This window comes from Heteronotia binoei, chromosome 6 (genome assembly GCF_032191835.1).
Source record: "Heteronotia binoei isolate CCM8104 ecotype False Entrance Well chromosome 6, APGP_CSIRO_Hbin_v1, whole genome shotgun sequence".
NCBI lineage: Eukaryota > Metazoa > Chordata > Lepidosauria > Squamata > Gekkonidae > Heteronotia > Heteronotia binoei.
Genome location: NC_083228.1, coordinates 147,008,533 through 147,035,136, shown reverse-complemented (window position 1 = coordinate 147,035,136; position 26,604 = coordinate 147,008,533). Strand labels below are relative to the sequence as shown.

At 46.7% G+C, this 26,604-nt stretch overlaps 1 pseudogene; it reads left to right on the top strand.

Moving 5' to 3' along the window:
• Nucleotides 1–19,934, top strand: part of LOC132574417 (zinc finger protein 658B-like) — a 44,206-nt pseudogene extending 24,272 nt beyond the window's left edge.
• The last annotated feature ends 6,670 nt before the right edge of the window (nt 19,935–26,604 follow it).

The window sequence follows — 26,604 nt, the reverse complement described above, 5'->3', positions numbered from 1 at the left end:
GTAAATGAAATAAAATCTTGTAACATTTGTACTTATGCATTATTTATTTCATATGCTCATAATCAACATCAGTCATCATAACATTTTTCTGCAATTACGATTTATAACTCATTAATCATTAATATCACTTAACACTCCTAAAACAAGAATATATTTTTACACGGCAATATTTGTCATAAATCACATTATTATCTTATTTTGGAAATTCATATAATATACCGTAACCAACTACATAACGGTTCCCAGATTTTCTTAGTTTCATACACATTAACATCTTCCAACCTGGCTGACAATGTATCCATTTCTGCAAGATCTAGAAGTTTAGCTAATAGCTCCTCTTTCGTCAGTGTTTTGTATGATTTCCAATATTTAACAAAAATTATTCTAGCTGCGGTCACCGCTTGTATTAAGAACACTTTGACCTGTCTGGAATAATCTTCTGGTAACGTGCTTAATAGGAAAAGCTCTGGAGGCGCCTTCCAACTTTATGGTTCTGTGAGCCTAAAATAAAATTAGGATTCAGCTAATATTCAGGTGTAAGTAGGTTTTCTCCCATATCTAGCAGAGAACCTTCACTTTCTGGGATCCTGGTGAATTCTGTGTAGCTCCAAAGCAAAAAAGAATCGTCCAGAAGACCACTTCATATCTCACAGAAGAAGATGGTGTTGGATTTATATCCTGTCCTTCACTAGGATATAAATCCAAGGACTAGGAGTCTCAGAGTGGCTTACAACCTCCTTTCCCTTCCCGTCCCCACAACAGACTCCCCAAGAGGCAGGTGCGGCTGAGAGAGGTCTGAGAGAACTGCTCTTGAGAGAACAGCTCTGAAAGAACTTGTGACCGACTCAAGGTCACCCAGCTGGCTGCATGTGAAGGAGTGGGGAATCAAACCTGCTTTTCCAGATTATAGTCGTCTGCTCCAAACATGGAAGACATATCCACATGGATCTCCCATACAGACCATAGTGTGTGGTTCTGAGCCTATAGATTGTTCCTCTGTGCACACAAAGCAGGTGCCTGTATTTGGCTGCAGGTTCTTGCTGCCTCCACACCCATCCATACCTTTGCCCTGACCTGGACGGCCCACCTCACCCGATTGCTGAAGCTGAGCCGCCTCCACCTGGGAAGTCCAGGGTGGCCACGCAGAGCCAGACGATGGCAAAGGCCCCCTGGAAGTCTCTGGCCTTGAAACCCAGCTGGGGTTGCCGGAAGGCAGCTGCAACCCGAAGGCACTTCTTGCCATGATCTGGATAGATCCGGCTGATCTCCTCAGATCTTGCAAGCTCAGCAGGGTCAGCTCTGGTTAACGCTTGGATGGGAGACCACCAAGGAAGTCCGGGGTCACTCTGCGGAGGCAGACAGTGGCAAACCACCTCTGAAGGTCTCCTGGCTTAACCCTCCCAGTTACCTGTGCCTTGATGGCCCTTTCTACTATACAGACGTTATTGCCAAAGTCCTATTCTGCACAGGGGACGTGCAATGGCTCAGTGGCGGAGCCTCTGCTTGGCATACACAAAGACGTCCCTGCGAAGGACGCAGGAGGTCAGCTCCTGTTGCCCTCTGGCCCATTGGGTCAAGTAATGAGGCAGCCTGGTAAATCTTATAAATAGGAACCGCTTTGGGGGTGGGGGAGAAAAACCCAACTTGGGGGGGGGGGCTCAGGAACAGAGACTCTGATTTGCCTGCAGAAGAGCCCCAGTCCAGTCACCAGTTTAAAAGGTCTGTGTATGAAAGAGAGCAGCTGCCAGTCAGAATGATGGGCACTCTTGAGAGATGAATGGTCCTTCAGCACAAGGCAGAGCGCCCCTCCCTCTTTCCAGGCCCAGAGGTCCATGGCTCAGTGGTAGAGCATCCCTGCTTCAATCCCCAGCATCTCCTGTTAAACAGAACCGGCAGTGGGTGATGCAAAAGACCTCGGCCTGAGACCCTGCAGAGCTGCTGCCGGTCTGAGCAGACAACACTGGCTGTGATGGGCCCCGGGGCTGGGCGGCTGCCTGGGAGCACTGAGGACTAGCACCGTCTGTAGGCTGAAAGGAAAGCTGGGATTTGAGGAGCGGGGGCTGTGGTTCAAGGGAAGAGCATCCGCTTGGCGGGCAGAAGGTCTCCTGTCCAAAGACTGCGGGGAGGGAGTGATGTGAAGGACCTCTGAGGCCCTGTGGAGGCCCTGCCAGTTTGAGTGGGCAATACTGGCTTGGATTAAGGGGGGGGGAGTCTATTTTCACGCAAGGCAGGTGGGGATGCACAGGAAGTGCAGGGGGCTTCCCGAGTTCTTCCCAGAATCCCCGGGGAAACGCTTTGCAGGCTTCCTGCCTGCGATTCTAGGCGCACGTGTGTTGCTCGAGGGGGCGTCCCGGAGTGCTGAGCGGCGGATCCCGAGGAGGATTCACCCTCCTCCCTTCCTCCTGTCGGCGGTGCGAGGCGGCCCCTCCCAGACCGTCGCCCCGACGGGGAGAGCTGCGCCCGCACAGGCCGGCGGGGACGGAGCAGAGGAAAGCGAGGAGGCGGCCAGGGAGGGACTCCGCCTTTGGGACACGGGAGAGGGGGGCGGCTGCAGGGAAAGCCTTCCCTCCCCCCCCAGGCTCCCCAGCCTGCTGCTGCAGGGAAAGCCCCCCCCCCCGCCCTTTCCCCGGTGCCCTCCAGGAGGAGGGGGGCAGGAGGAAGTGGGCTTGCCAGGATTGGGGGGGCTCCTCCCGCCTGCAACCCCCCCCCAATCCACCCCCTGCCTGGAGGGAAGGAGAAAGAGGGGGGTGGGGTGGGTATTGCAGCAGCTCCTTCCAGGGAGGTCGCTGGTGCCCTCTTTCCCCCTCCCCTGCGTGAAAACCTATTCCGATAGGGTACAATGGAGAATTAATCCACGGGTAAATGGGGGGCTGTTTTTAAGGTAGACGCACCAAATTTGCAGCACAGCATTGGATGCCTCTCCTCAAAATACCTTCCAAGTTTCAAAAAGATTCAATGGGGGGGTTCAATTCTGTGAGCCCCAAAAGAAACTGCCCCTATTGGTTATTATTTGCTGTGGAGGGAAGGCATTTATAAGGCGTGCTGTCCCTTTAAATGTTATGGACCCCCCCCCATAACTTTTGAAAGAGGAGCTCTTGCCTAGCCCTTCAAGTCTCTTGAAGAGATACAGAGGATGGTTCAGGGGTCACCAGTCCCCCTGGTCCTTTTGGGGCTCCAGTTCCCCTTAAGAATCAGCCCCTTGGACACACTGAACCCATATAGTGAGAGGCTAAGCTTGTAACATCCATAAAAAGACAAACAGAGACAGTTAACTTCCAAAGAATGAAGCAGGCATATCTAAAATAGCTTGGTATGTCATATAACAAAATTATATTAAACCTGGTTTACAAACCACAAGAAGCACTTCAGTTCTGATCCACCAGGTCGATTCTCATTCGCTTCCCTTGTGACATGTGACTGTCTCTGTATCTCTTTACAGTCAAATGACTCAAGGCATCTCTGTCTGGTCGGAGGTGACCCAGGAGAAGGGGGGGGGGGAGATGGAAGAGTAGGACCCAGAAGGAGCTGCAGCTGGCAAGATGGCAAGCATGGCTCAGTGGTCGTAGAGCATGCCTGGTTCAATCTCTGGCATCTCCAGTTAAATAGATCAGGCAGTGGGTGACCCTCCATGTCTTGTAAGCCGCCCTGAGCCTGCTTCGGCGGGGTATAAATAAATTTTTTTATTATTATTATTATTATTATTATTATTATTATTATTATTATTATTATTATTATTATTATTATTATTATTATTATGTGAAAGACCTCGGCCTGAGGCCCTGGAGAGCTGCTGCTGGTGTGAGCAGACAACACTGACTGTGATGGGCCCCAGGGCTGGGCGGCTGCCTGAGAGCACTGAGGACTAGCACCGTCTGTAGGCTGAAAGGAAAGCTGGGATTAGGAGAGGGGGGGCTGTGGCTGAGGGACAGAGCATCCGCTTGGCATGCAGAACTGAGGTCTCCTGTTCAACCTCCCGTTCAAAGACCCTCCTGGGAAATGAATGATGTGAAGGACTCCTGAGGTCCTGCAGAGGCCTGCCAGTCTGAGTGGACAATTCTGGCCTGGATGGACCAAGGGGAGGGGTCTGATTTAGGGAAAGGCAGCATCACAGGTGGGTACCACAGGAAGTGAAGGTGTCTTCCTGAATGCCCAGAATGCCCAGGGAAACAGATGCCAGGCTGCCTCTCTAGGATTCTGGGCACAAAAGTTATGCTTGTTGGGCAGCCCAAAGTACTGATGATCCCCATCTAGGTTTCAAAGGCTGCAGCAGCTCCGAGCGCCACGAGGACCGAAGGAGGGGAAGGCGAGGCGGCCAGGTAGGAAAGGGGGCCTTGCAGCACCCAAGGGAGACGAGGCAGGGGAGGAGGCGCGCCTGGAGCCCCCTGGATGCTGCTGCAGCCAAGAGCGTCGAGGGACCCCGGCCATTCCCCAGACTCCATCCCCTTCCTCCCGCACGTCTTCTGCTGCACCCCCCCGCCCCCTTTCCCCGCACACCTGAACTGCCCGGGACCAGGTGAGAGCCAGTGGGGTGTCGTGTGGTTCAGTGCAGGGACTCTTATCTGGGAGAGCCGGGTTCGATCCCCCCCTCCTCCACGGAAGCCTTTATGGGCCTGGGTCCTTCTGACACTTGAGGAGTCACCTGTCAGGTCCCCCCCCCCCCCCGTGGTTTGTGGACGGGGGGTGGGCGGGCTTGGGAAGGTGAAAGCTATTCTAGGCCCTGCCTGGGTCGAACCCCAAACCAGAGTGGTTACTGGAAGCTAGTTATGGCCTGTTCCCACTGACCAGCAAACTATCATACAATGTAATGAAGATGCTTAAGAGATGCAAGGACCAAACAGAGATAGCAAGCTCAGTTTACCTGGTCACCGTTTGTTTGGATTTAATTCGGGGGAGAATCATAGAGGCGCAAATATCAGAACTGGAGATCAATATGTCAATGTATCTTCTTAACTGTGGAATGTTGAGAGTAATTCACTGAGCCCTTGTGGTTACATTATCATGATATCCAGTCCTGCAACTGCCCTGAGAGTTTCCTTCTAGTTGTGACGAGAGCCATGAGGAGCTGGTTTTCAGCCTCCCCAAAAGACATGTTTGCTGAAGATCTAACCAGGTGAACCCTGCAGTTCAAAGGGGGACCCCATGGCTTTTGAAAGAGGTGCTCTCGCCTAGGACCTCAGGTCTACTGAAGAGATACAGACAACGGTTAAGCGGTCACCAGTCCCCCTGGTCCTTTTGCGGCTCAAGTTTCCCTTAAGAATGAGCCCCTTGGACAGACTGAACCCATATAATGAGAGGCTAAGCTTGTAACATCCTTAAAGAGCCCAACAGACACAATTAACTTTTCCAAAGAATGAAGCAGGCATGTCTAAAATAGCTTGCTATGTCATATAACAAAATTATATTAAACCAGGTCTACAAACCACAAGACCATTTTATTTCTTATCTACCAGGGCAATTCTCATTCACTTTCCTTCTGATAATGTTACTGTCTCTATCTCTTTACAGTCAAGTGACTAAAGGCATCTCTATCCAGTCGGAGGTGACCCAGGAGAAGGGGAGGGAAATGGAAGAGCAGGACCCAGAAGGAGCTGCAGCTGACAAGACAGCAAGCAAAGGCCCCCCTCCCACCCAAGCTGGTGGTTGTGGTGAAGGCTGGGAAAGCCCCATGCCAGAGACACCTTCTCAGGTCATGGAGATCTCAGAGGTGCATGGCCAACACTTCCGGCAGTTCCAGTACCGTGAGGCTGATGGGCCCTGAGAGGTTTGCAGCCGGCTCCATCGACTCTGCAGCCACTGGCTGAAGCCAGAGAGGAACTCCAAGAAGCAGATGGTGGACCTGGTGATCCTGGAGAGGTTCCTAGCCCTCCTGCCCCAGGAAATGCAGCGCTGGGTCAGGGAATGTGGGCCGGAGACCAGTTCCCAGGCGGTGGCCTTGGCCGAAGGTTTCCTCCTGAGTCAGGCCGAGGAGAAGAGGCAGGCAGAGCAGGTGAGGGGGTTTCCTCCAGCTGTGTCCAATTCAAGCAATGATATCAGACCTCATCCTAAAGTTTCCCTGAGAGATATTGGCCCAAGTGTTAATCATCTGAATAGGAGCTTTCAAAGCCTCTTTCAGCAGCCTCCTCTACTGGAGAATTTCTTCTCTCTCCAGGGTCTGCTGATGGAAGAGTGCAGAGTCTGGGAGTGGGGCAGGATCCCTTGCTTGGTCTCTTCTCCGTTCCATCTCTTCCCCTTCTCACTCGCTGCTCTTTCAGATGTGGGGACCATCCTTGGAGAGAGAAGCTCCATTCCCTGAGGCAGAACGAGGTTCCTTGGAGGAAAGGCAGAGGGCGCAGGCCCAGGAGAGTGCCCAAGATGCCCTCTCTTGTGGTAAGGGCTTCTTTTGCCTCCTTATACTTGGGGCATCCCATGAATGTGATGGGTAGAGAGTTCAGGTCAGCTAATACATTCAGTACTTCTTCACATAACACACAGCACTGAATCTCCACTCACTGTTGTTCTTCTCAAAGTGGGGATTAGACATATTCACAAGTTCCACTATCTGTGATTCTTCTGAAAGGGGATTAGACAGAATGATAGAAGGCAGTTCCTCCCATTAATTAGAATATTCATGTCTCACCCTCCTTCCATAGGAGGAACGTAGGGTGGCTCAAACAAGAAAACTGAAGTTAGACAAACCCGGGCAGAGCTATTCATCCGGGTGAATACAGGGAGCCTCTGCCTTCTGGGACAGCCCTTAGCACTGGAAACCAGTTTGTAGGGAGCGAATAACCATGGGAAAATTCTGCTTCTGTGCCTGTTCTTACGGGGGAACCTGGCAGGCCGCTGAAGGGAATAGGGTGCTGCAGGAGGGATGAGCGGCTGTCGCCTCAAATCCCAGAGATTTGGGGGAGGGCCTTGGGGTGAAGCTTGGCTCTGATACTATCCTGGATTCTCCAGAAGCGCTCAAGTGGGTCTGGATTTTGGGCTGAATGTGAGGGTGACATGTCATGTGACATCATTTCCACCCCCAGTCCAGACTGACGGGCCCACTGCCAGCTGGCTGGAGAAGGGGATTCCTGGGCGTTTGGTCTGATCCAGCAGGGATGCTGTGACCTTTGGAACTCCAGAGTTCACAGGGAACATTTTCACGTCACACAATAGTCTCAAACATGTTGGCAGCATTTATCACCCCCTGAGGCTCATGGATACTTCTCTTCTGCCTCTCCCACAGTTTAGCAAAAGGTTGTGTTGAGTGTGCACAGCACAAGGTTTCCAACTCCTGGGAAGGGAGTGTGTGAAGTGAGCAACAAACAAGCAAGTGGAATAAGAGTCTCAACAAACAGCCTTCCTCCTTTCTCTTCCTAACAGGCAGTGGAGAGATGCTGATCCATCATCTTTCGAGAGGTGTGGAAACAGCCACTTTACCTCTAGTCCAGGTAGGGGAAATGAGCAGGGGACAGCCTGGGTTTCCTCTTACTTTCTCGTGGGGGCTTTTGCTCCTGCAGTTTCTACAATGCTCCAGGTGAGTGAGGTTCTGACCATCACTTCCTTTACCCATATCAACCCATACATCCTATTCCACCCCAGACAACTCCCTTCCAATGTGCAGTCTCTGCCTGGCATCATCTCTGATGAGGGAATCTGCTTTTTCTTCCAGTGTCCCTTTTCCTTTGAGGAGGTGTCTGTCCGTTTCACCACAGCAGAATGGGACGTGCTGGATCCGGGCCAGAAAACCCTCTACAGGGAAGTCATGCAGGAGAACTGTTGGAGTGTAATCTCTCTGGGTAAGGAGGATCTTCCACAGCCAAATTGTTCCGCATGGGATGTACGTAAATTGTTCCGCATGGGATGATGCATGAATCAAACTATTGCACAGCAATGCATCATTTTAAGGCCTCTTTAGATACTTGCCCAGGGGCAACTGAGGCCAGTGATGTGGCCATCACCCCTAATCAGAGATGGTGTCCTGGCCAGAGGCAAGGGTACGGATGAGAGCCAGCAAGCCAGACATGTTCAGGTGCTCACACAGATTCCAGAGTTCAGTCTCAGAAGTCCACAGACCAAAAGTGCACCAGCCAAAGAGTTGTTACGAGAAGGGGTAAACCAGAGAGTGTAGCCCGGAGGTCCAAGGGTCCTGCACAAGCCAGAGAGTCACAAAGCTGAAGTCAGAGCCCAAGGTCAAACAAAGAAAGGGTCAGGTGTTGTGGTCATAAAGTCTAAGAGGATGACTTGTTGCTTCCACAACATCTAGGCTCCCACCAATTCCACCGCTGAACAACTCTTGCTGTTAAAAAGTTTCCCCTAATATCCAGCATGTGAATTGAAACCTATTATTACAAGTCCTCTCCTCTGCTGCCAAAAGGAACAGCTCCCCACCTTTCTCTAAGCGACAGTCCTTGAAATACTTAAAGAGAGCAGTCACGTCCCCCTCAACCTCCTCTTCTCCAGACTGAAGATTCCCAAGTCCCTCAGCCTTTCTTAATCACGTGACCCTCCCCTGCTGCATCAGGGCTGGGTGGTGGCTCTGGATCAGCTGGTGGTGGTGAGTCTTGGTCAGCCTGCAGCTCATCAGCCTCTTTACTGGCTTCTGCTGACTCAGAGCCAGCCATGCGTGGCTCCCCATCTCCTGAGGAGTCCTCCTCCCCTGAAGATTTCATGCTGTGGTCAGGCTAGGCCAGAACAGAGATACTCAGAAAGACGCTGGATGGGCTAGATTCTGATTTCTCTTTTCCTAATCCCGGCCCTTCTAAAACATAGAAAGTTTTATGAAGGATGTAAAACCGAGACACAGTTCTACAGCTCAGCAACAGAAAATCATGAAAAGCTCACTGTTTTATCTTACACATGAAATACCTGATATTTGGCAGTACCTCTTGTGAAAGCAACGTCACCCCAGAGTTGGAAACGACTGGTGCTTGCACAGGGGACCTTTCCTTTCCTTTCCTTGTTACTACATAAGTATTCCAACTATAGCCTAGTCAGGGGTGTGAAACATGCTTCCTTCTGCATCACAGCTTGCCTTGCCAGGCTTGCTCAGTTGCACAGGAGCTACAGATCAAAGTCTCTGTTTTCTCCACTGGCTGAGGCTCCTCCCTTGGGGAGGAAGGGGGGAGGGAGAGCTTATTTTGCCAGGCTCTCTCAACTGCACAATTGGCAAGACCTTGGAGATTGTAGTTTAATTGTGTGCAAAAATATCGGAATCTTGCCATGCTCTGTATGAAAGCTGGTCAAAGCTTCTAGTGAAACAGGGGGATATAAACCACTACTTCATCACTGTGTTCAAGACTGCTGTGTGCAAGATTTATCTGCTGTACTAGACTACTTGGGATTTGGAGCTCTCCGTGGTTTCCTGAAGAGCTGCTGGACCGTAGATTCCTGTAAAGTTGAAGGACTATTTGTTGAAATTTAAGACTTATCTTTATTTCTGTCCTTCCTCTACATTAAACATGGGTGTTCTGTACATCAGTGTGTGTTAATACAGGATATTTTGTATGAGAGTGTTTCCGATTATAGAATTTGTTTATTTATATTTCGTTGTTTCCTTTTTTGAGGCTGGTTGTCACAGAGTTTTCTCTTGTCACTCTCTCAATTGCACAGCAGAGCTGCTGAGCCAAGTTTCTCTTCCTTCTATTGGCTGAGGCTCCTCTGCCTCCTGGCCCCTGGGGAAGGAAGGAAAGAGCCAGAGCTTCCTTTGCCCAGTTCCCTGGATCACATGGGAGAGATACAAAGAAAGCACCTTTAAGACCAATGAGTGCTAACGATTTAAGTGTCTTTTATTTTAAGGGTTTTTTTTGGTTTATCCTTCCAGAAGAATTTATACTTTTGAATTTTTTCCTTCCCCATATAAGAATGATTTCTCTCTCTCCCCCTCCTCCCCCAAAAGAAGACAGAAGTATAAGAGAGTCTTTACTGGAGAAAGACAGCATCCTCATATCCAGAGAAAGGCTGGAGAATTTCTCAAGGGGATCCCAAGAACACATTTCTTTCCCGAGTGAGCTGGCTGAAAGTGAGTATCCTGCATGGTTATGTCCAGGGAACAGTCAAGGAACAGCCATGCAGCTTTTTTGCTTAACTTCTGAGCAATGTTTCATTTGGTAGAGTCATGCACGCCGTTGGTAAGGAGCGAATGAGGCATTCTGGAGTCTGGGATTCGGAGAGTTAGGAACTCCTCCTGAGCAAGAACACTGTAATAAGCTTTTCATCCTCCAGCGTGCTATTTCAGGTTGTGCAATTAGGTTTCTCTGTTTTATTTAGCATTACTGCACCGCTGGCTGGGTGAGAATCCAGTGCTGTGTTCACAGGGCCCCTCCCTTCTAGCTACAGGAGTTTGATCTCAAAGCTTTCTTTCCCATGCTGCCATGCGAAACAGCAGCGGGTTCATTGTTGCAGTGAGTCTTTTGGGGAAAGCCCTTCAGTTGCTTCTGGGGGTTCCTGGTCCTTTCTGATAAAACCCTAGGCTTCTGCCTTATTCCCTAGTGGGGGGGGGGGGCAGTTTCCTGTATTGCACCAAGGGGCACTGCTGGATGAGTCTCCACATCTCCTGGGATATCCAGCCAGCCAGAAAGCAAGACCCTAGCATCTGGTTTGACCTGTAAGTCTGCCTAAGGGCACTAGAAGAGAGCTAGTTTGTACTGTCTGGTTGGTTATTTTTAAGTCACTTCTTATTCTTTTCAGTTGCCAAGCACCATCTTCAATAAATCTTTCTGTGTTGTTGGAACCTTGCATTGCTTCTGGCTGCATGAGCTGGGAGTGTGTGTGTGTGGGGGGGTGTAATTGGCATTGCAAGCTTAGCTGTGGCTCTTGACGGGATGAGGTATCCTTAAAACTAGACACTGGGGAAAGCGGGGAGGTGGTTAAGATCAGGGAAGCTGGAGGAGGCTGAAGAGCCGTCAGTCCTTTCTACCCGCAGTCACAGAGATGTCTTTGGACCTTACCTGCCTTCCCAGGCGTTAAAGGGATCTCTCTCTTTATTCCAGGAGATGATGATCAGAGAAACGAGGAGGGTGAAGAACTTGTCCAGCAGTTGCCAGATCGAGTTCAAGATATGAGAGAAAACAATAGAAACCGAGGCAGACCTAAGAGAAAGGAAGGCAGCCGTATGGATGAGAAGAGAAAAGGAAAAAGGTTTAATGTACATTTTCCAAAGCAGAGAATAATTAAAGCATGTACATCCAGAAAGTGTAGCAAGTACTTCAAAAAGAGATCACAGCTCTTTGTGCATCAAAAAGGACACAGAGGGGGGCGTGGCGTCGCACGCATAGGGAATGGACGCCTGAAAGCAGAGCTCCTTACTTACCCCTGCCAAATCCACTTAAGCAAGCGCCCAGCGTTGTTGTTTGTTTTCTTTTCTTTCTTTAATTAGTATGGGAACAGTAGATGGTCAAAAGCCCAGATCAAAAAGAAATTCAAGGAACTCTGTTAAAGACTATTTTCCAAAAAAGCCCAAGGCTAAGGCCTCAGGAAAAGCAAGCAGCCCTGCAAGCAAGATGGCGTCGGAAGGAGGGGAAAACACAGCAGCAGACCTAGCTTCATTTCGTTCTGAGGTAATGGAGGCTTTTCAAAAACTGGAACAAAATATGACTGACAAAATATCTGCCATGATCCAGCCCCTTTCTGCTCAATTGGAGGGTTTCAAAACGTCCTTAGAGAAGGTGGCAGAGACGGCAGATTCTGCTTTTAACATGGCAAGTGCTGTGCAGGAGGACTCTCAGTATTTTTATAAAAGAGATGAATGGGCCACTGATAAAATTATTGCACTTGAGAACCAACTGAAATTGGGGAATTTTAAAATTCGTGGGCTCCCCGAGAATTCTGCCTCCCCCTCTGATTTAAAAACTCTTATAGTCTCCTGGTTATCGAAGGCATTGGGTTTTTCTGACTCTGATCTCTGTGCCCTGGAAACAGTATATAGAATTGGCCCATTGCGCAGACAGAAAACTTCGTTGCCTAGGGACATTTTAGTCCGTTTCTCTTCTGCCTCAGTGAAATCCAAGTTGCTGCAAAAAGCCCGGGCTATAAATCCTCTTCTTCTAGGAGATTACAACGTCCAAATTCTACAGGATTTGTCTTCTGAAACCTTGCAAAGGCGGAAAAATTTGAAGCCAATTATAGAAATCCTGAACAGGGAAAACATCAGATATCGATGGGTTGCTTCGTACAAGCTGCAAGTTACAGTGCAGGATCAGTCATTTGTAGCTGCAGATCTCGACTCAGGCCTATGCATGCTCCGCGATATGAATCTTCCTGTTCCCACCGGCCTTCTGGAAGCAGCCTCACATGTTCATTCAATAACTTCAGATACTAGATGGCGTCGTGTGCCTTTGAACCGTCCTGATCGGCCTGTTTCTTCTAGAAGCTAAATGCTGGAACTGTTGCTATGCAGAAATCTCCCCCCCCCTTTTTTTTTTTTTTTTTTGTTGAGGATTCCTGGCGTCCTTTTCCCCCTGACATATAAGCTTTGCCTACCGAACTGCTGACTTATAAGCTTTGCCTACGTGGTGCTTATGAAGCAGTGTTTATATATGAAATTGGGGGGTTCCCCCCCTTTTTTTTTCCCCCTTGTTATTTATATTTTTTTGAAAGCAATGTTATGAATGTGAGGGAGTTATTAATTTAAATCAACTCATTAAAGGAAATCTTCTTGGTTGATTGGGTATGCATGATTGGAAGAGTGGAGTGACTTGGAATATATGGTTTAAAAAGTAAGTGGAAGTAGGTGTTTGAATGGGGAGGCTGGGTGACGAGAGAGGGTGTGGGAGTGAGTGAGAGAGAGTGAGAGGGGGGGTAGATCTGAGTGAGAAACTTGAATAGTATGATCAGGGCTTTATATCAATATATTTCTTTCTACTGTGAGTTAATGAAGTGTCAGGTCCTTTTCCCTTCCTTTGTGAATTCTTGAATGGAAATGAGTGTGTGAGACAGAGGGTTGGTAGGGAATGTATGTGTGTGTCAGTTTGTGCCGTATGATATTATGAGGGTTTGGAAATTTGTTTCCCTTACTATCACATCTCCCTACATAGGCTTATAAGAGGCTGAAGGATAGTTGGTGGGGAGTGTTTGGGGAGATCAGTATTTAATAGTGTTCACAATTCTGTTTAAAGTTTCATTGTATTTTTATCATAGTGTCTTAAGTCTCACTATAACTTTGTGATCGAGATCCGATGCTGTTACACATGGTATATTAGTTTGCCTGTACTTATCTTTAATTCACTAATCTGAGTTGATAAAAGGCACAGATTTTATTATATGTAGCTTTCTAGGCATTTTAGCCTTGATTCAATCAGCTTTGTGTGGCCTTTCATTATAAAACTCTCTATACATTCGGCTCTGTTATTTTGTTTATAAATTTTAATTTTGCTGGGTTGATATTGTTAAATATAAGCATTTTTGGCAGAGAGGGAGAATGGAGAACTTCGGTTTTTTTTAAATAGCTCCATTTGGTAGTTGTTGCTAGTTGTGTGGTGTCTTCAGCAAGGAAGACTTCCGCTTCAAATTTAACCTTTTAAGTAAGTAGTTGTTGTTTTCCCAAGTTTGGGTTAACAGAGTTGGAGGGTGAGTTAGTGGCTAGTGTCTGTTAATGCTAGACCACTGGTGTTGGTTATGGTTTTTTGTTTTTGTTATGGGCAGCATAACTGTATTGAATTATTATGGTTTTAGCTGGAAGTTTTTTAAAGCCTTTGATTTGAAATCTGTCCTCATACCTTTGAAATTTGATCTACAGGATTCATCTCGAGCTATCCTGGTGGCACCTGGGTTAAATGCTATAAATTGTAATAATTTTGATAACCTTGGTTTTTTCCTCTTTCAATTATGGCAGAGTGCCACTTGAAATTTCTTTCTCTAAACTGTAACGGGCTAAATAATTTAATTAAGAAAAAACGGGTTGCCTCTGCCATCTCTCGTCAGAAACCAGATATAATTTTTTTGCAAGAAACTCACCTTAAGGGTAACCAGCCCAGGGTCTTCCAGTCCAAATTTTTTGCTCATCAATTTCAAGCTTATGGGTCTTCCAAAGCAAGAGGTGTGGCCATCCTAATAGGTAAATCAGTCCAATTCACTTTTGAAAATTCCTCAATTGACCCTAGGGGTCGGTATATTTTTATCAATGGGGTCTTTAATGGTAGCCCTTATACTCTGGCATCGGTGTATGCTCCAAATGATGGGCAAATTGCATTTATTAAAGATACGTTGTCACAACTTCAAACCTTTCATACAGGGCCCATTATCTTGGGAGGAGATCTCAACTATGTTGTTAATCCTTCTTTAGATAGATCTCAAAAAAGCCTGCTACCTATATCTGCCAATAAACGGTCTCAATCAAAAGATTTGAATGGCCAAAATGATTTAGCTCAAGTTTTTCAATCCTATAATCTGTCAGACATTTGGAGAAGCAGACATCCAAATGAAAGAGATTATACCTTTTTTTCTTCTCGTCATCAAACTTATTCCAGAATAGATTTTCTTTTAGTTTCAGATTCTATTTCTAATCTTTTTTCTAAAGTAGAAATTGGCCCAATGATTTGGTCTGATCATGCATGGTTGGAAGGGTATATGTCAGGCGTTACTGACAGATCTTTTTCTTTTAATTGGAGATTGGATAGTAAACTTCTGTCTATGAAATCGGTTACAGATTCCATTGAAAAAGACATTAAAGAATTTTTTCAATTCAATATGGAGTGTGGAGTACCCCAGCATATAGTTTGGGATTCTTTTAAAGCTGTAATTCGTGGCAGATTTATGGCTATTGCCTCTTCGTATAAAAAAGAAAAAGAAAAAATTAGATCTGATTTGGTTGCTAACATTACCAAATTGGAAGAGAAATTTAAAAAATTTGGTAGCAAAAAAACTTATTCAAAACTTCTTATAGAAAGAAAAAAATTAGAATCTCTTGACGTCTCCAAGATTCAAAAACAAATGGCTTTTATAAAACAAAAATATTGGTTTCGAACTCCTCAATCTCTTAAACTCCTATCATGGAAGGTTAAAAAGAGAGTATCCTCAATGGCTATTTCTTCCATTCGTTCTAAAACTGGTACCTTGAAACATTCCACTAAGGATATTGTAGGAGTGTTTAAAAAGTACTATTCATCTCTATATTCCTCCCAGCATCCATCAGCAGACCTTATTTCATCTTTCTTAGACACTCACTCAGTTATTAAGCCTGTCTCTCCTGAGGTTAAATCCTTTTTGGACAAACCTTTTACTGCACTTGAAATACAGGAGACTATCAAGTCTATGAAATCCAATAAATCTCCAGGCCGAGATGGCTTTATACCAGAATTTTATAAATTTTTTAACATTTTGTTGGCTCCCATCTTGGCAGACGCCTGTAATCAGTTTGTACAGTCTGGTTCTTTCCCTGTTACTTGGTCACAGGCAAAAATCATACTTCTTCCAAAGAAGGACAAAGACTTACTAGACCCTAGTTCATACAGGCCGATATCGCTCCTTAATTGTGATTATAAGATTTTTACAGCAGCTCTGGTGGCTAGGCTTAATACCTTTATAGGGAACTGCATTCATCCTGACCAATCGGGCTTTATCCCACACCGTGAGTTAACGGACAATACTAGAATGGTCCTTGATGTTATTCAATACTGCCGGAAATTTAATATTGAGTCTTCTTTTATCTTGTCTATTGATTTTGAAAAAGCCTTTGATTCCGTGGAAGTTCCTTATCTTACAACCTTACTGCAGAAAATGAACTTTGGCCCGAATTTTCTGAAGATAATCCATTCTTTATATAAATCGCCTTCTGCTATTCTTTCTATTAATAATTTGGATTCTGAAGAATTTAATCTTTTCAGAGGGACGAGGCAAGGTTGCCCATTGTCTCCTCTGCTTTTTGCGATCGCAATAGAACCTCTTGCTAATGCTATCCGTGATACCAATATTATCACTGGTATCCCTATTAGAAAGAAACAAATTAAGGTGTCTTTGTTTGCAGATGACCTAGTGCTTTTTGTTACAAAACCTAAGTCTTCTTTACCGGCTGTCTTTGATTTATTATCTGTATTTTCTTCTATATCAGGCCTTCGAGTAAACCCATCCAAAACCATTCTTTATCCCATCACAATTTCGGATGCTCTCCAAGACTCCATCTACTCTAATTATCACTTTAAAAAAATTGATAGATATTGGACATATTTGGGGATCAATATACCTTTGAAATTGGGAGATATTTTTAAAGTTAATCATCATTTATTGATTAAGGACATTCTTACCCTGCAAAAGAATAAAAATTCTTCACTCATTCCCTGGAATGAAAAAATTCAGATTATTAAATCTTTTATTTTCCCCAAATTTCTGTTTTTATTTCGAGCCATTCCTATTCTTATTCCTGAGGATTTATTTGTGGGTTGGCGTCGTTCGTTCTTAAGATATATTTGGAACAAGGGCTTGTCTAGAATAGGGTATGCAACTCTTATTCGTTCTAAATCCTCAGGGGGTCTGGCTCTTCCGGATCTCCATAAATTTTATGAAGCTGCCATTTTAGGTGGTCTTATTAGATACCATGATGCTGACTTAAATTCAGGTTGGAAGGCCCTAGAAGATACCTATCTAAATAACAAATCGTTTCACTCTATATTATGGGAATTTCCGAAGAATAGACCTCCTATTATCTCCTCCAACCTTTTTCTTAAAGCTATTTTTCAGATTTGGGACAAACGTCGCCTCTCTTTAGCCCCTCCAATATCTCCACTATCTCATTTTGTGGATGTTTCTTGGTTTCAACCGGGTTTTTTTTACAAGTCTTTTCCAATTTGGAAAAAATATAACCTTTCTAGGTTTGTGGATATTTTGTCCAATGGAAAAATGCTCGACAAAAAATCTTTGGAAGAGAAAACTGGTGGGACAAAAATCCCATGGTTTGAATACTTGCAAACTAACAACTTGGTGACATCACTCTTAAAGAAATACAATTTCAATCGACCTCTTACTTTCTTTGAACACTTGCTATATTCTCCTTTTTTAAAGCGGAAGGGACTGATTTCATTTATTTATAAGGGTTTGCTAGACACTGATGCTGTTGATTTGTTATCCTATCAAGAAATTTGGCAAAGGAATAGTTCAATTAATTTTCAGGAGGATGTTTGGCAACAAATCTGGTCATCTCCTTCGTATGTTTCAAAATCATTGAATATACAATTACAAACTCAAAAAATTTTGTTTCGGTGGTATTTAACACCTCAGAGATTAAGCCATATGGCGATAAATCAATCCTCCAAATGTTGGAAAAATTGTGGAGAGGTGGGCACATTTACACACTGCTGGTGGTCTTGCCCGAGGGTGCAGTCGTTTTGGGCAGTAATTGTGGCAAAAATCAAGGATATCACGGGCTATAGTTTACCCTTAAGATTGGAACTCATTTTGCTTGACTGTTGGAAAGATATTTCTATTACTTCTCTCAATAAATCCCTGATATCCCTTTTACTAGCTGCTGCTAAAATGGTGTTAGCCCAATTTTGGAAATCTCCCAATATTCCTCCAGTTAAAGCCTGGTATGCTAAAATCTGGGAGGTCTATGCGATGGACAAGATAGCAGATAGTTTATGCAATATAAACAATTCAGAAAGTAACGAATCTCTGATGTACAAGTGGCTTCCATTTCTTAAATTTTCTTTTGGTCCTGTAGATCAGATGCGTACATGTATACCTGGTAGATATTATGACATTATTAATTTGATGTAATTAATATATGGACAGAGTATTTATTTTTTAATTCAGCTGCCAATTTTGTATGTGTGTGTGAATGTATGTATGTGTTGTTTTGTTTGTATTTTGTATATATATATATATTTTGTGTTCTGCTGGTATGCTATGCTTATACACAAAGAATGATTGCAGATACAGTCATTGATTGCTTTATTTGTATGTTTATTAAATTCAATAAAAAAGTTTTTGGACCAAAAAAAAAAAAAAAAAAAAAGGACACAGAGGCAAGGAACCTTTTGAATGTTCAGAGTGTGGGAAGAGATTCAATCATAATAGCACTCTTCAATGTCATCAAAGAACCCACACAGGAGAGAAACGTTTTGAATGCTCTGAGTGTGGAAAGAGATTCACAGTGATGATCTTCAGCGGCATCAGAGAACCCACACAGGGGAGAAACCTTTTGAATGCTCTGAGTGTGGAAAGAGATTCAGTCAGAGTGGCACTCTTCACCAGCACCGGAGAACCCACACAGGGGAGAAACCTTTAGAATGCTCTGAGTGTGGAAAGAGATTCAGTCACAGTGTGTCTCTTCATCGGCATCAGAAAATCCATACAGGGGAGAAACCTTTTGAATGCTCAGAGTGTGGAAAGAGATTCAGTCAGAATAGCCATATTCAGCAGCACCAGAGAACCCACATAGGGGAGAAACCGTTTGAATGCTCAGAGTGTGGAAAGAGATTTAGTCAGAGTGGCACTCCTTCACCAGCACCGGAGAACCCACACAGGGGAGAAACCTTTTGAATGCTCAGAGTGTGGAAAGAGATTCAGTCAGAGTGGCACTCTTCACCAGCACCGGAGAACCCACACATGGGAAAAACCTATTGCATGCTCAGAATGTGGAAAGAGATTCAGTCGAAGTGCGTCTCTTCAGCTGCATCAGAGAACCCACTCAGGAGAGAAACCTTTTGAATGCTCTGAGTGTGGAAAAAGATTGAGTCACAGTGGTGATCTTCAGCGGCATCAGAGAACCCACACAGGGGAGAAACCTTTTGAATGCTCTGAGTGTGGAAAGAGATTCAGTCAGAGTGGCACTCTTCACCAGCACCGGAGAACCCACACAGGGGAGAAACCTTTAGAATGCTCTGAGTGTGGAAAGAGATTCAGTCGCAGTGTGTGTCTTCATCGGCATCAGAAAATCCATACAGGGGAGAAACCTTTTGAATGCTCAGAGTGTGGAAAGAGATTCAGTCAGAATAGCCATATTCAGCAGCACCAGAGAACCCACATAGGGGAGAAACCGTTTGAATGCTCAGAGTGTGGAAAGAGATTTAGTCAGAGTGGCACTCCTTCACCAGCACCGGAGAACCCACACAGGGGAGAAACCTTTTGAATGCTCAGAGTGTGGAAAGAGATTCAGTCAGAGTAGCCATCTTCAGAAGCACCAGAGAACCCACATAGGGGAGAAACCTTTTGAATGCTCAGAGTGTGGAAAGAGATTCGGTCTCAGTGGCCTTTTTCTAAAGCATCAGAGAACCCACACAGGGGATAAACCTTTTGAATGCTCAGAGTGTGGAAAGAGATACAGTGAAGGTGGCACTCTAAAGCTGCATCAGAGAACCCACACAGGGGAGAAACCTTTTGAATGCTCAGAGTGTGGAAAGAGATTCAGTCAGAGTAGCCATCTTCAGCAGCACGAGAGAACCCACACAGGCAAGAAACCTTTTGAATGCTCAGAGTGTGGAAAGAGATTCAGTCAGAGTAGCCATCTTCAGCAGCACGAGAGAACCCACACAGGGGAGAAACCTTTTGAATGCTCAGAGTGTGGAAAGAGATTCAGTCGAAGTGCATCTCTTCAGCAGCACCAGAGAACCCACACAGGGGAGAAACCTTTTGCATGCTCAGAGTGTGGAAAGAGATTCAGTTGGAGTGGCAGTCTAAAACTGCATCAGAGAACCCACAAAGGGGAGAAACATTTTGAATGCTCAGAGTGTGGAAAGAGATTCAGTCGAAGTGCATCTCTTCAACTGCATCAGAGAACCCACACAGGGGAGAAACCTTTTGCATGCTCAGAGTGTGGAATGAGATTCAGTTGGAGTGGCACTCTAAAACTGCATCAGAGAACCCACACAGCGGAGAAACCTTTTGAATGCTCAGAGTGTGGGAAGAGATTCAGTCGAAGTGCATCTCTTCAACTGCATCAGAGAACCCACACAGGGGAGAAACCTTTTGAATGCACAGAGTGTGGTAAGAGATTCAGTCAGAGTGGCACTCTTCACCAGCACCAGAGAACCCACGCAGGGGAGAAACCTTTTGCATTCTCAGAGTGTGGAAAGGGATTCAGTCGAAGTGTGTCCCTTCATCTGCATCAGAGTACCCACACAGGGGGAAAATGTCTTTGAATGCTCAGAATGTGGAAAGAGATTCAGTTGGCATAGGTTTCTTCAACAAATCAGGCCCCCATTCAAAACTGCTCTGTCACCTTTTTGATTTTAAGTGCCATCAGCTTGGTTCCATCTGGGGACAAGTGGAGACCGTCTCTTTTATACAGCTCACGCTTGTTCCAGAAAGCATCCCACTGCCTAACAAACTTAAACCCTTCCTCCCTACACCATCGTCTCATCCACACATCGAGACTTCTAATTTGTGCATGTCTCTCCAGCCCTTCATGTGGAACAGGTAGCACTTCTGAGAAGGCTACCTTGGAGGTCCTGGCCTTAAGTCTCCTGCCTAGCAGCCTAAATTTTTCCTCCAGGACTTCACAACTGCATTTCCCCACATCATTGGTGCCAACATGCATCACGACCACTGGCTCCTCCCCAGCACTGTCTATCAGCCTATCTACAACACGCATAATGTGCTAAACAGTTGGGTTCCTTCTATCGTATGTGGTGGACATGTGAGATGGTGAAGGATTATTGGAAAATGGTTCATAAACTATTATAGAAAATCATGAAGACAAAGATTCAATTCAAACCAGGACTATTTTTTATTGAACATATTTCCTGAGGACTATTTCAAAGAGATGGGACATTTGTTGGCACATTCTAATACAAGAGCCAGGATTCATTTGGCACAGAAATGGAAACTTCAGGAGATTCCCACAAGAATGGACTTAGTGGGAAAAATTCTGGAAACAGCGGAGCTGGACTAGTTATCCCAACTGTTGGCTGGGAAATCTAAGGAAGAAGCAAAAAAATATCGGTTGAAATTCTGTGCTTGGTTAGATACTCAAGACTTTTAAGATTCTCTGGTGTGAACTTATATCTCCTTTTTCCTGTATTTTATGTTGTATGAATAACTATGAATTCTCGGCTTGGCTTCGCGAACGAAGATTTAAGAAGGGTGCAATAGTCCACGTCTGCTGCAGGCTCGCTGGTGGCTGACAAGACCAATGCGGGACAGGCAGGTCCGGCCACAGTGGCTGCAGGGAAAACTCTTTTGTGCAGTCGGCCAAAGACTCTTTTGTGCAGTCGGCCAAATGCACGGTTTGCATTTGCCAGCCTGTTGTCAATCTCCTTGTCGATCTTGGCATCTGAGGAGATGATGCACCCCAGGTAGGTGAACTGCTGGACTGTCTTCAGAACTGATTCACCCACAGTGATGCAGGGAGGGTGATAATCTTCCTGGGGTGCAGGCTGGTGGAGAACTTCTGTCTTCTTCAGACTAACTTCTAGGCCGAATAGCTTGGCAGCCTCTGCAAAGCAGGACGTCATATGCTGCAGAGCTGATACCGAGTGGGAGACGAGTGCAGCATCATCAGCAAACAGTAGCTCTCGGATGAGTTTTTCCATTGTCTTGGAGTGGGCCTTTAGTCGCCTCAGGTTGAACAGGCTGCCATCGGTGCGATAGCGGATGTAGACACCATCGTCATCATCTAGATCTACTGCGGCTCTTTGAAGCATCATGCTAAAGAAGATCGTAAAGAGAGTTGGCGCGAGAACGCAGCCTTGCTTTACACCTGTGCCTATTGGGAAGGGCTCTGAGAGGTCGTTGCAGTGTCTGACTTGGCCTCGCTGGTCTTCGTGTAGCTGGATGATCATGCTGAGGAACCTTGGGGGACATCCTAAACGTTCCAAGATTTGCCACAGGCCTTTCCTGCTAACGGTATCAAAAGCTTTGGTAAGGTCGACAAAAGTCACATATAGACCCTTGTTCTGTTCCCTGCATTTCTCTTGGAGCTGCCTGAGAACAAATACCATGTCGGTGGTGCTCCTGTTAGCTCTGAAGCCGCACTGGCTCTCTGGGAGGAGTTCTTCTGCAATGGTGGGCACCAGTCTGTTCAGGAGTATTCTGGCAAGGATTTTGCCTGCGATGGAGAGCAGGGTTATCCCCCGGTAGTTGGAGCAGTCTGACTTTTCCCCTTTGTTCTTGTATAGGGTGGTGATGATTGCATCACGAAAGTCCTGTGGTAATTTGCCTTGTTCCCAGCAGGTGACAAGTACTTTGTGAAGTGTGCTATGTAGTACTGTGCCCCCATGCTTCCAGATCTCTGGTGGAATTCCATCAACTCCCGCTGCCTTGCCACTTTTCAGTTGCTTGATGGCTTTAACAGTCTCTTCTAGGGCGGGGATCTCATCCAACTCTGTTTTCACTGGTTGAAGTGGGGTGAGGTGGATTGCTGAATCTTGAACTACATGGTTGTTACCAGATAACTATGAATATCTGGTAATTAAAAAGCGTAGATCGTACTGTAAGTTGAGTCATTAGTGAAGGATTAGTTCGGTCCGGAATTTTATTAATTATGGCTGTAATTGTCTATTGCCATGTTCTGATATTGTATTATCTTATATTATTTTGTATGCTGGTCTTATTACTGTTTTTAATAAACTTTGACTTTTATATTGTAAGATTGCCTTTATTGGAAATGTCAAACTCAATAAATGTTTTAACAAAAAGATTTTGATTTAGAATGATTAAAGGGCTGGAACACTTTTCCTATGAAGAAGGGTTGAAACACTTGGGACTCTTTAGCTTGGAGAAACATCGACTGCGGGGTGACATGATAGAGGTTTACAAGATAATGCATGGGATGGAGAAAGGGTGATTAACATGTGGAATTCACTGCCACAGGAGGTGGTGGCGGCCACAAGCATAGACACCTTCCAGAGGGGTTTAGATAAAAATATGGAGCAGAGGTCCATCAGTGGCTATTAGCCACAGTGTGTGTGTGTGTATAATTTTTTTTTTGCCCTTGTGTGACACAGAGTGTTGGACTGGATGGGCCATTGGCCTGATCTAACATGGCTCCTCTTATGTTCTTATTTATATTACAAATTTCAAAATGTTGATGATGTGAAGTTAAGAGATTATAATATGTGACAATCTATGTATTTTAAGAAAGTATAGCAGATGCAGACTTGTATTTTTTGAAAGTACTCTCTGCAGATTAAGATCGATTTGTATCCTCCATTTCTTATCCCTTTCTATTACCCATTCCCAACTCTTTGAAACTAATAAAAACTTTTAAATATAATAAATCTCAGTGGGGGAGCCTTCATCCATCCCAAAACTGCAGAGGTCTCCCCACCCCAAGCTGCACCCCTGAAATCTCCAGGAATCCCCTAACCCAGAGTTGGCAACCCTACCTGGTTGGCTTGCATGCAGGCTGGTTCAAGGCATGTTGTCCCCCCAAGCCAGGGAAGCCCGTTGCCTCCTGGGAGCCTGGGCTGCAGGTAGCGAAGCAGTGCCCGGGGAGGAGGCCTGTCCAGGGTTGCCATGGAAATAATGTCTCCCTGCTCAGTCTACTAAAACTGCTCCTCCCGAGCGGTTGTTTTCCCTCCTCTCTGTTGGTTTCTTCCCACCTTGTTTAAATAGAAGCTTTAATTTGCCTCAAAAGCTTCATCGGTCACCTGTCAGTGCCCTTCCTGGGGTGTGGGGGGTGCTTGGGGAGGGGAGGGGGCTACTTGGGCCCTTCCCTGGTTTGGGGGTTGCTTGCAGCTACTTATGGCCCTTTCCTGCTGAAGGGGGGAGGAGGGGTGTGTTGGGCTGGAAGGCTCCTGGGGGGGGTGCCCATCTGAGGGAAGCCCCTGCCGTTCCCCTCACACCTGTGCCCCACCCACTGAGGCCTCGTTGGCAGGGAAGGAGCATTTGCCAATCGGGTCTCTCTCTGACAACCAAAGTTCCATGTCAATTGACCAAAAGAAGAGAGATTCTCTTGGAACATGCAAAAATATCAACCTTGGGTGCATGTCATCACGTCTTCAGTTTTGACAATGGGTGCATCACATCCTTGAATTCAACTATATCTGCGAACTGGCAGAAACACTTAAGGATCATCCCATTTCTGCGTATTTTACGCACATTGATTCAATTTTGATTTGAAGTGAAATAATGTATTTCAGCACTGAAGTGTTCAGCACCGCATTGTGAATTTATAACATCACAAATTGTTTCACTTGTGATTGTTCAGCCTTCTTTCCTGTTTGTTTGCAAAATTAGGACCAGGCAGCCCTCTTTGCTGCCCCCAAACCAGAATTAAGAAGGAAAGCTGCCACTGAATGGGCCTTCCTAGCTTCCTTAAAGATTTACCTGAGGCCAATTACCTGATGACAGAAGGGACTGCCACTCCACTGTAAGGAGGAGAGCCCCCCCCCCACCCCCATGCAGCCTGTGCTTGTAAGCATCAGTGCCCCACTGGGAGGCTTGGGGGAAAAAACAACCAGAACAACCCTGTGAAGTAGGCCAGTCTGCATGTTCAACACCCACTCATGGAGAGGAATTTTTAAAATACAAAAATTTCCGCCCTTGCCAATCCTGTTCACCACATCAGCTGTGATTTTCCTTCCCCACTTCCTGCCTTGGAGGAAAGGAGACGGGGCTTCGAACTGCAGTGGAGAGACCAGGAAGCCCAAGACAAAGACTTCCCTGCGAAGGAGGCAGGAGATCAGCTCCTGTTGCCCTCTGGCCCATTCGGTTGAGGAATGAGGGGGCCTGGTTAATCTTATAAATAGGAATCAATTTGGGGGTTGGGAAGAAAAACCCAACTTGGGGGGAGGGGGCTCAGCAACAGAGAATCTGATTAGCCTGCAAAAGAGCCCCAGTCCAGTTGTCAGTTTAAAAGGTCAGGTAGATGCAAGAGAGCGGCTGCCAGTCAGAAAGATGGGCACTCTTGAGAGATGAATGGTCTTCAGCATAAGGCAAAGCGCCCCTTCCTGTTTCCGTGGCCCAGAGGCTCATGGCTCAGTGGTAGAGCATCTGCTCTGCATGCAGCAGGTCCCCAGTTCAACCTCTGGCATCTCCAGTTAAACAGACCAGGCAGTGGGTAATGCAAAAGACCTCGGACTGAGACCCTGCAGAGCTGCTGCCGGTGTGAGCAGACAACACTGGCTGTGATGGGCCCCAGGGCTGGGTGGCTGCCTGAGAGCACTGAGGACTAGCACCGTCTGCAGGCTGAAAGGAAAGCTGGGATGAGGAGAGGGGGGGCTGTGGCTCAGGGGCAGAGAGCATCTGCTTGGCATGAAGAAGGTCTCCTGTCCAACCTCCAGTTCACAGACCTGGGGAGTGAGTGATGTGAAGGGCTTCTGAGGTCCTGCAGAGGCCCTGCCAGCCTGAGTGGATGGATTTAGTGATATATAGTGAAAGGCAGCTCCATCAGTGGGTATCAGAGGAAGTGAAGGGGGCTACAGAGTTCCCAGAATGCCCGGGGAAACAGCTGCAGGGCTGCCTGCCTAGGATTCTGGGCACAAATGTGATGCTTGAGGGGGCATCCCAGAGTGCTCATGACACCCCCCCCCTCCCATTGTGGGTTTCAAGGATTTGCAATAGGAAAACCCCCTCCTTCCTTCCTTCCGACCCCGGTGCAAGGCACCTACACCCAAAGACACTGAGGCTGCAAAGCTGAACTCTCCCCAGAACTGTGCCGGATTCCTCGTCTTTGGAATTGTGCTTAGAGAGCACACGAAAGCTTCCGTTCTGAATAAAAATGGGTTGGTCTTAAAGGTGCCCCTTGACTCCCGCATTGTTCTCCCCAAGAAAGGTGCAGGAGAAATATTTTCTTTCGTTCTGCAATCTAAAGCGGTCCCGCCCCACGGAGAGGCTGCTGGGAGAGCCGCAACCCTGGCAGAGCAGAGGCCGGGCCCAGGGAGCGCTGCAGTCCCTTTCCCAGCCCTGGTTTCCGGAAGGAAAGGGAAGGAAGGCCTGCCTGCCCGGGCCTGGCTTTTCCAATGGGAGCCCCTGGGAGACATGCCCACTCTGCTGCTGGCGGGACTGTTGGAGTGGCGCCACCGGGGCAGGAGGGGCCGAGAGAAAGCCACTGCTGGGCCTCCTGCGCTCGGCCCCGTTGCAAAAACAGCAGCAGCAGCTCCGAGCGGGGTGCCTGACTCCTCCGGTTCCCCCAGCTGAGCCGGGGCCGGTCGGGCGGCTTCTCCACCTTGCAGAGCCATGGTGGAGCCAGCAGCTCCTTCCAGGGGAGGGACTGGGAAGCAACCCTCCCGCCTCTGGAACGGCTTTTGGGGGCGGGGGTCCTGCTGCAGTCGCTGGGAAGGGAGGCGCGGCTGGAGCCCCCACCTGGAGGCTGCTGGACAGAAGGGTTTAGGGGGAAACCCCCCCACACTTTTTTTTTTTGCAGATTTATATCCCGCTCTTCTCTCTGAATCAGCAACTCCGAGCGGCTCACAATCTCCTTTAGCTCCTTCCCGCACAACAGACACCCTGTGAGGTGGGTGGGGCTGAAAGAGCTCTCACAGTAGCTGTCTACAATCTCCTTTCCCTTCCTCTCCCATAATAGACACCCTGGGAGGCGGGTGGGGCTGAGAGGGCTATCTCAGAAGCTGCCCTTTATAGGACAGAGTCTCAGAGCTGCCAACAATCTCCTTTCCCTTCTTCCCCCACAACAGACACCCTGTGAGGTAGGAGGGGCTGAGAGGGCTCTCCCAGCAGCTGCCCTTTCAAGGGCAACTGTGCTAGAGCTATGGCTGACCCAAGGCCATTCCAGCAGCTGCAAGTGGAGGAGTGGGGAATCATACCTGGTTC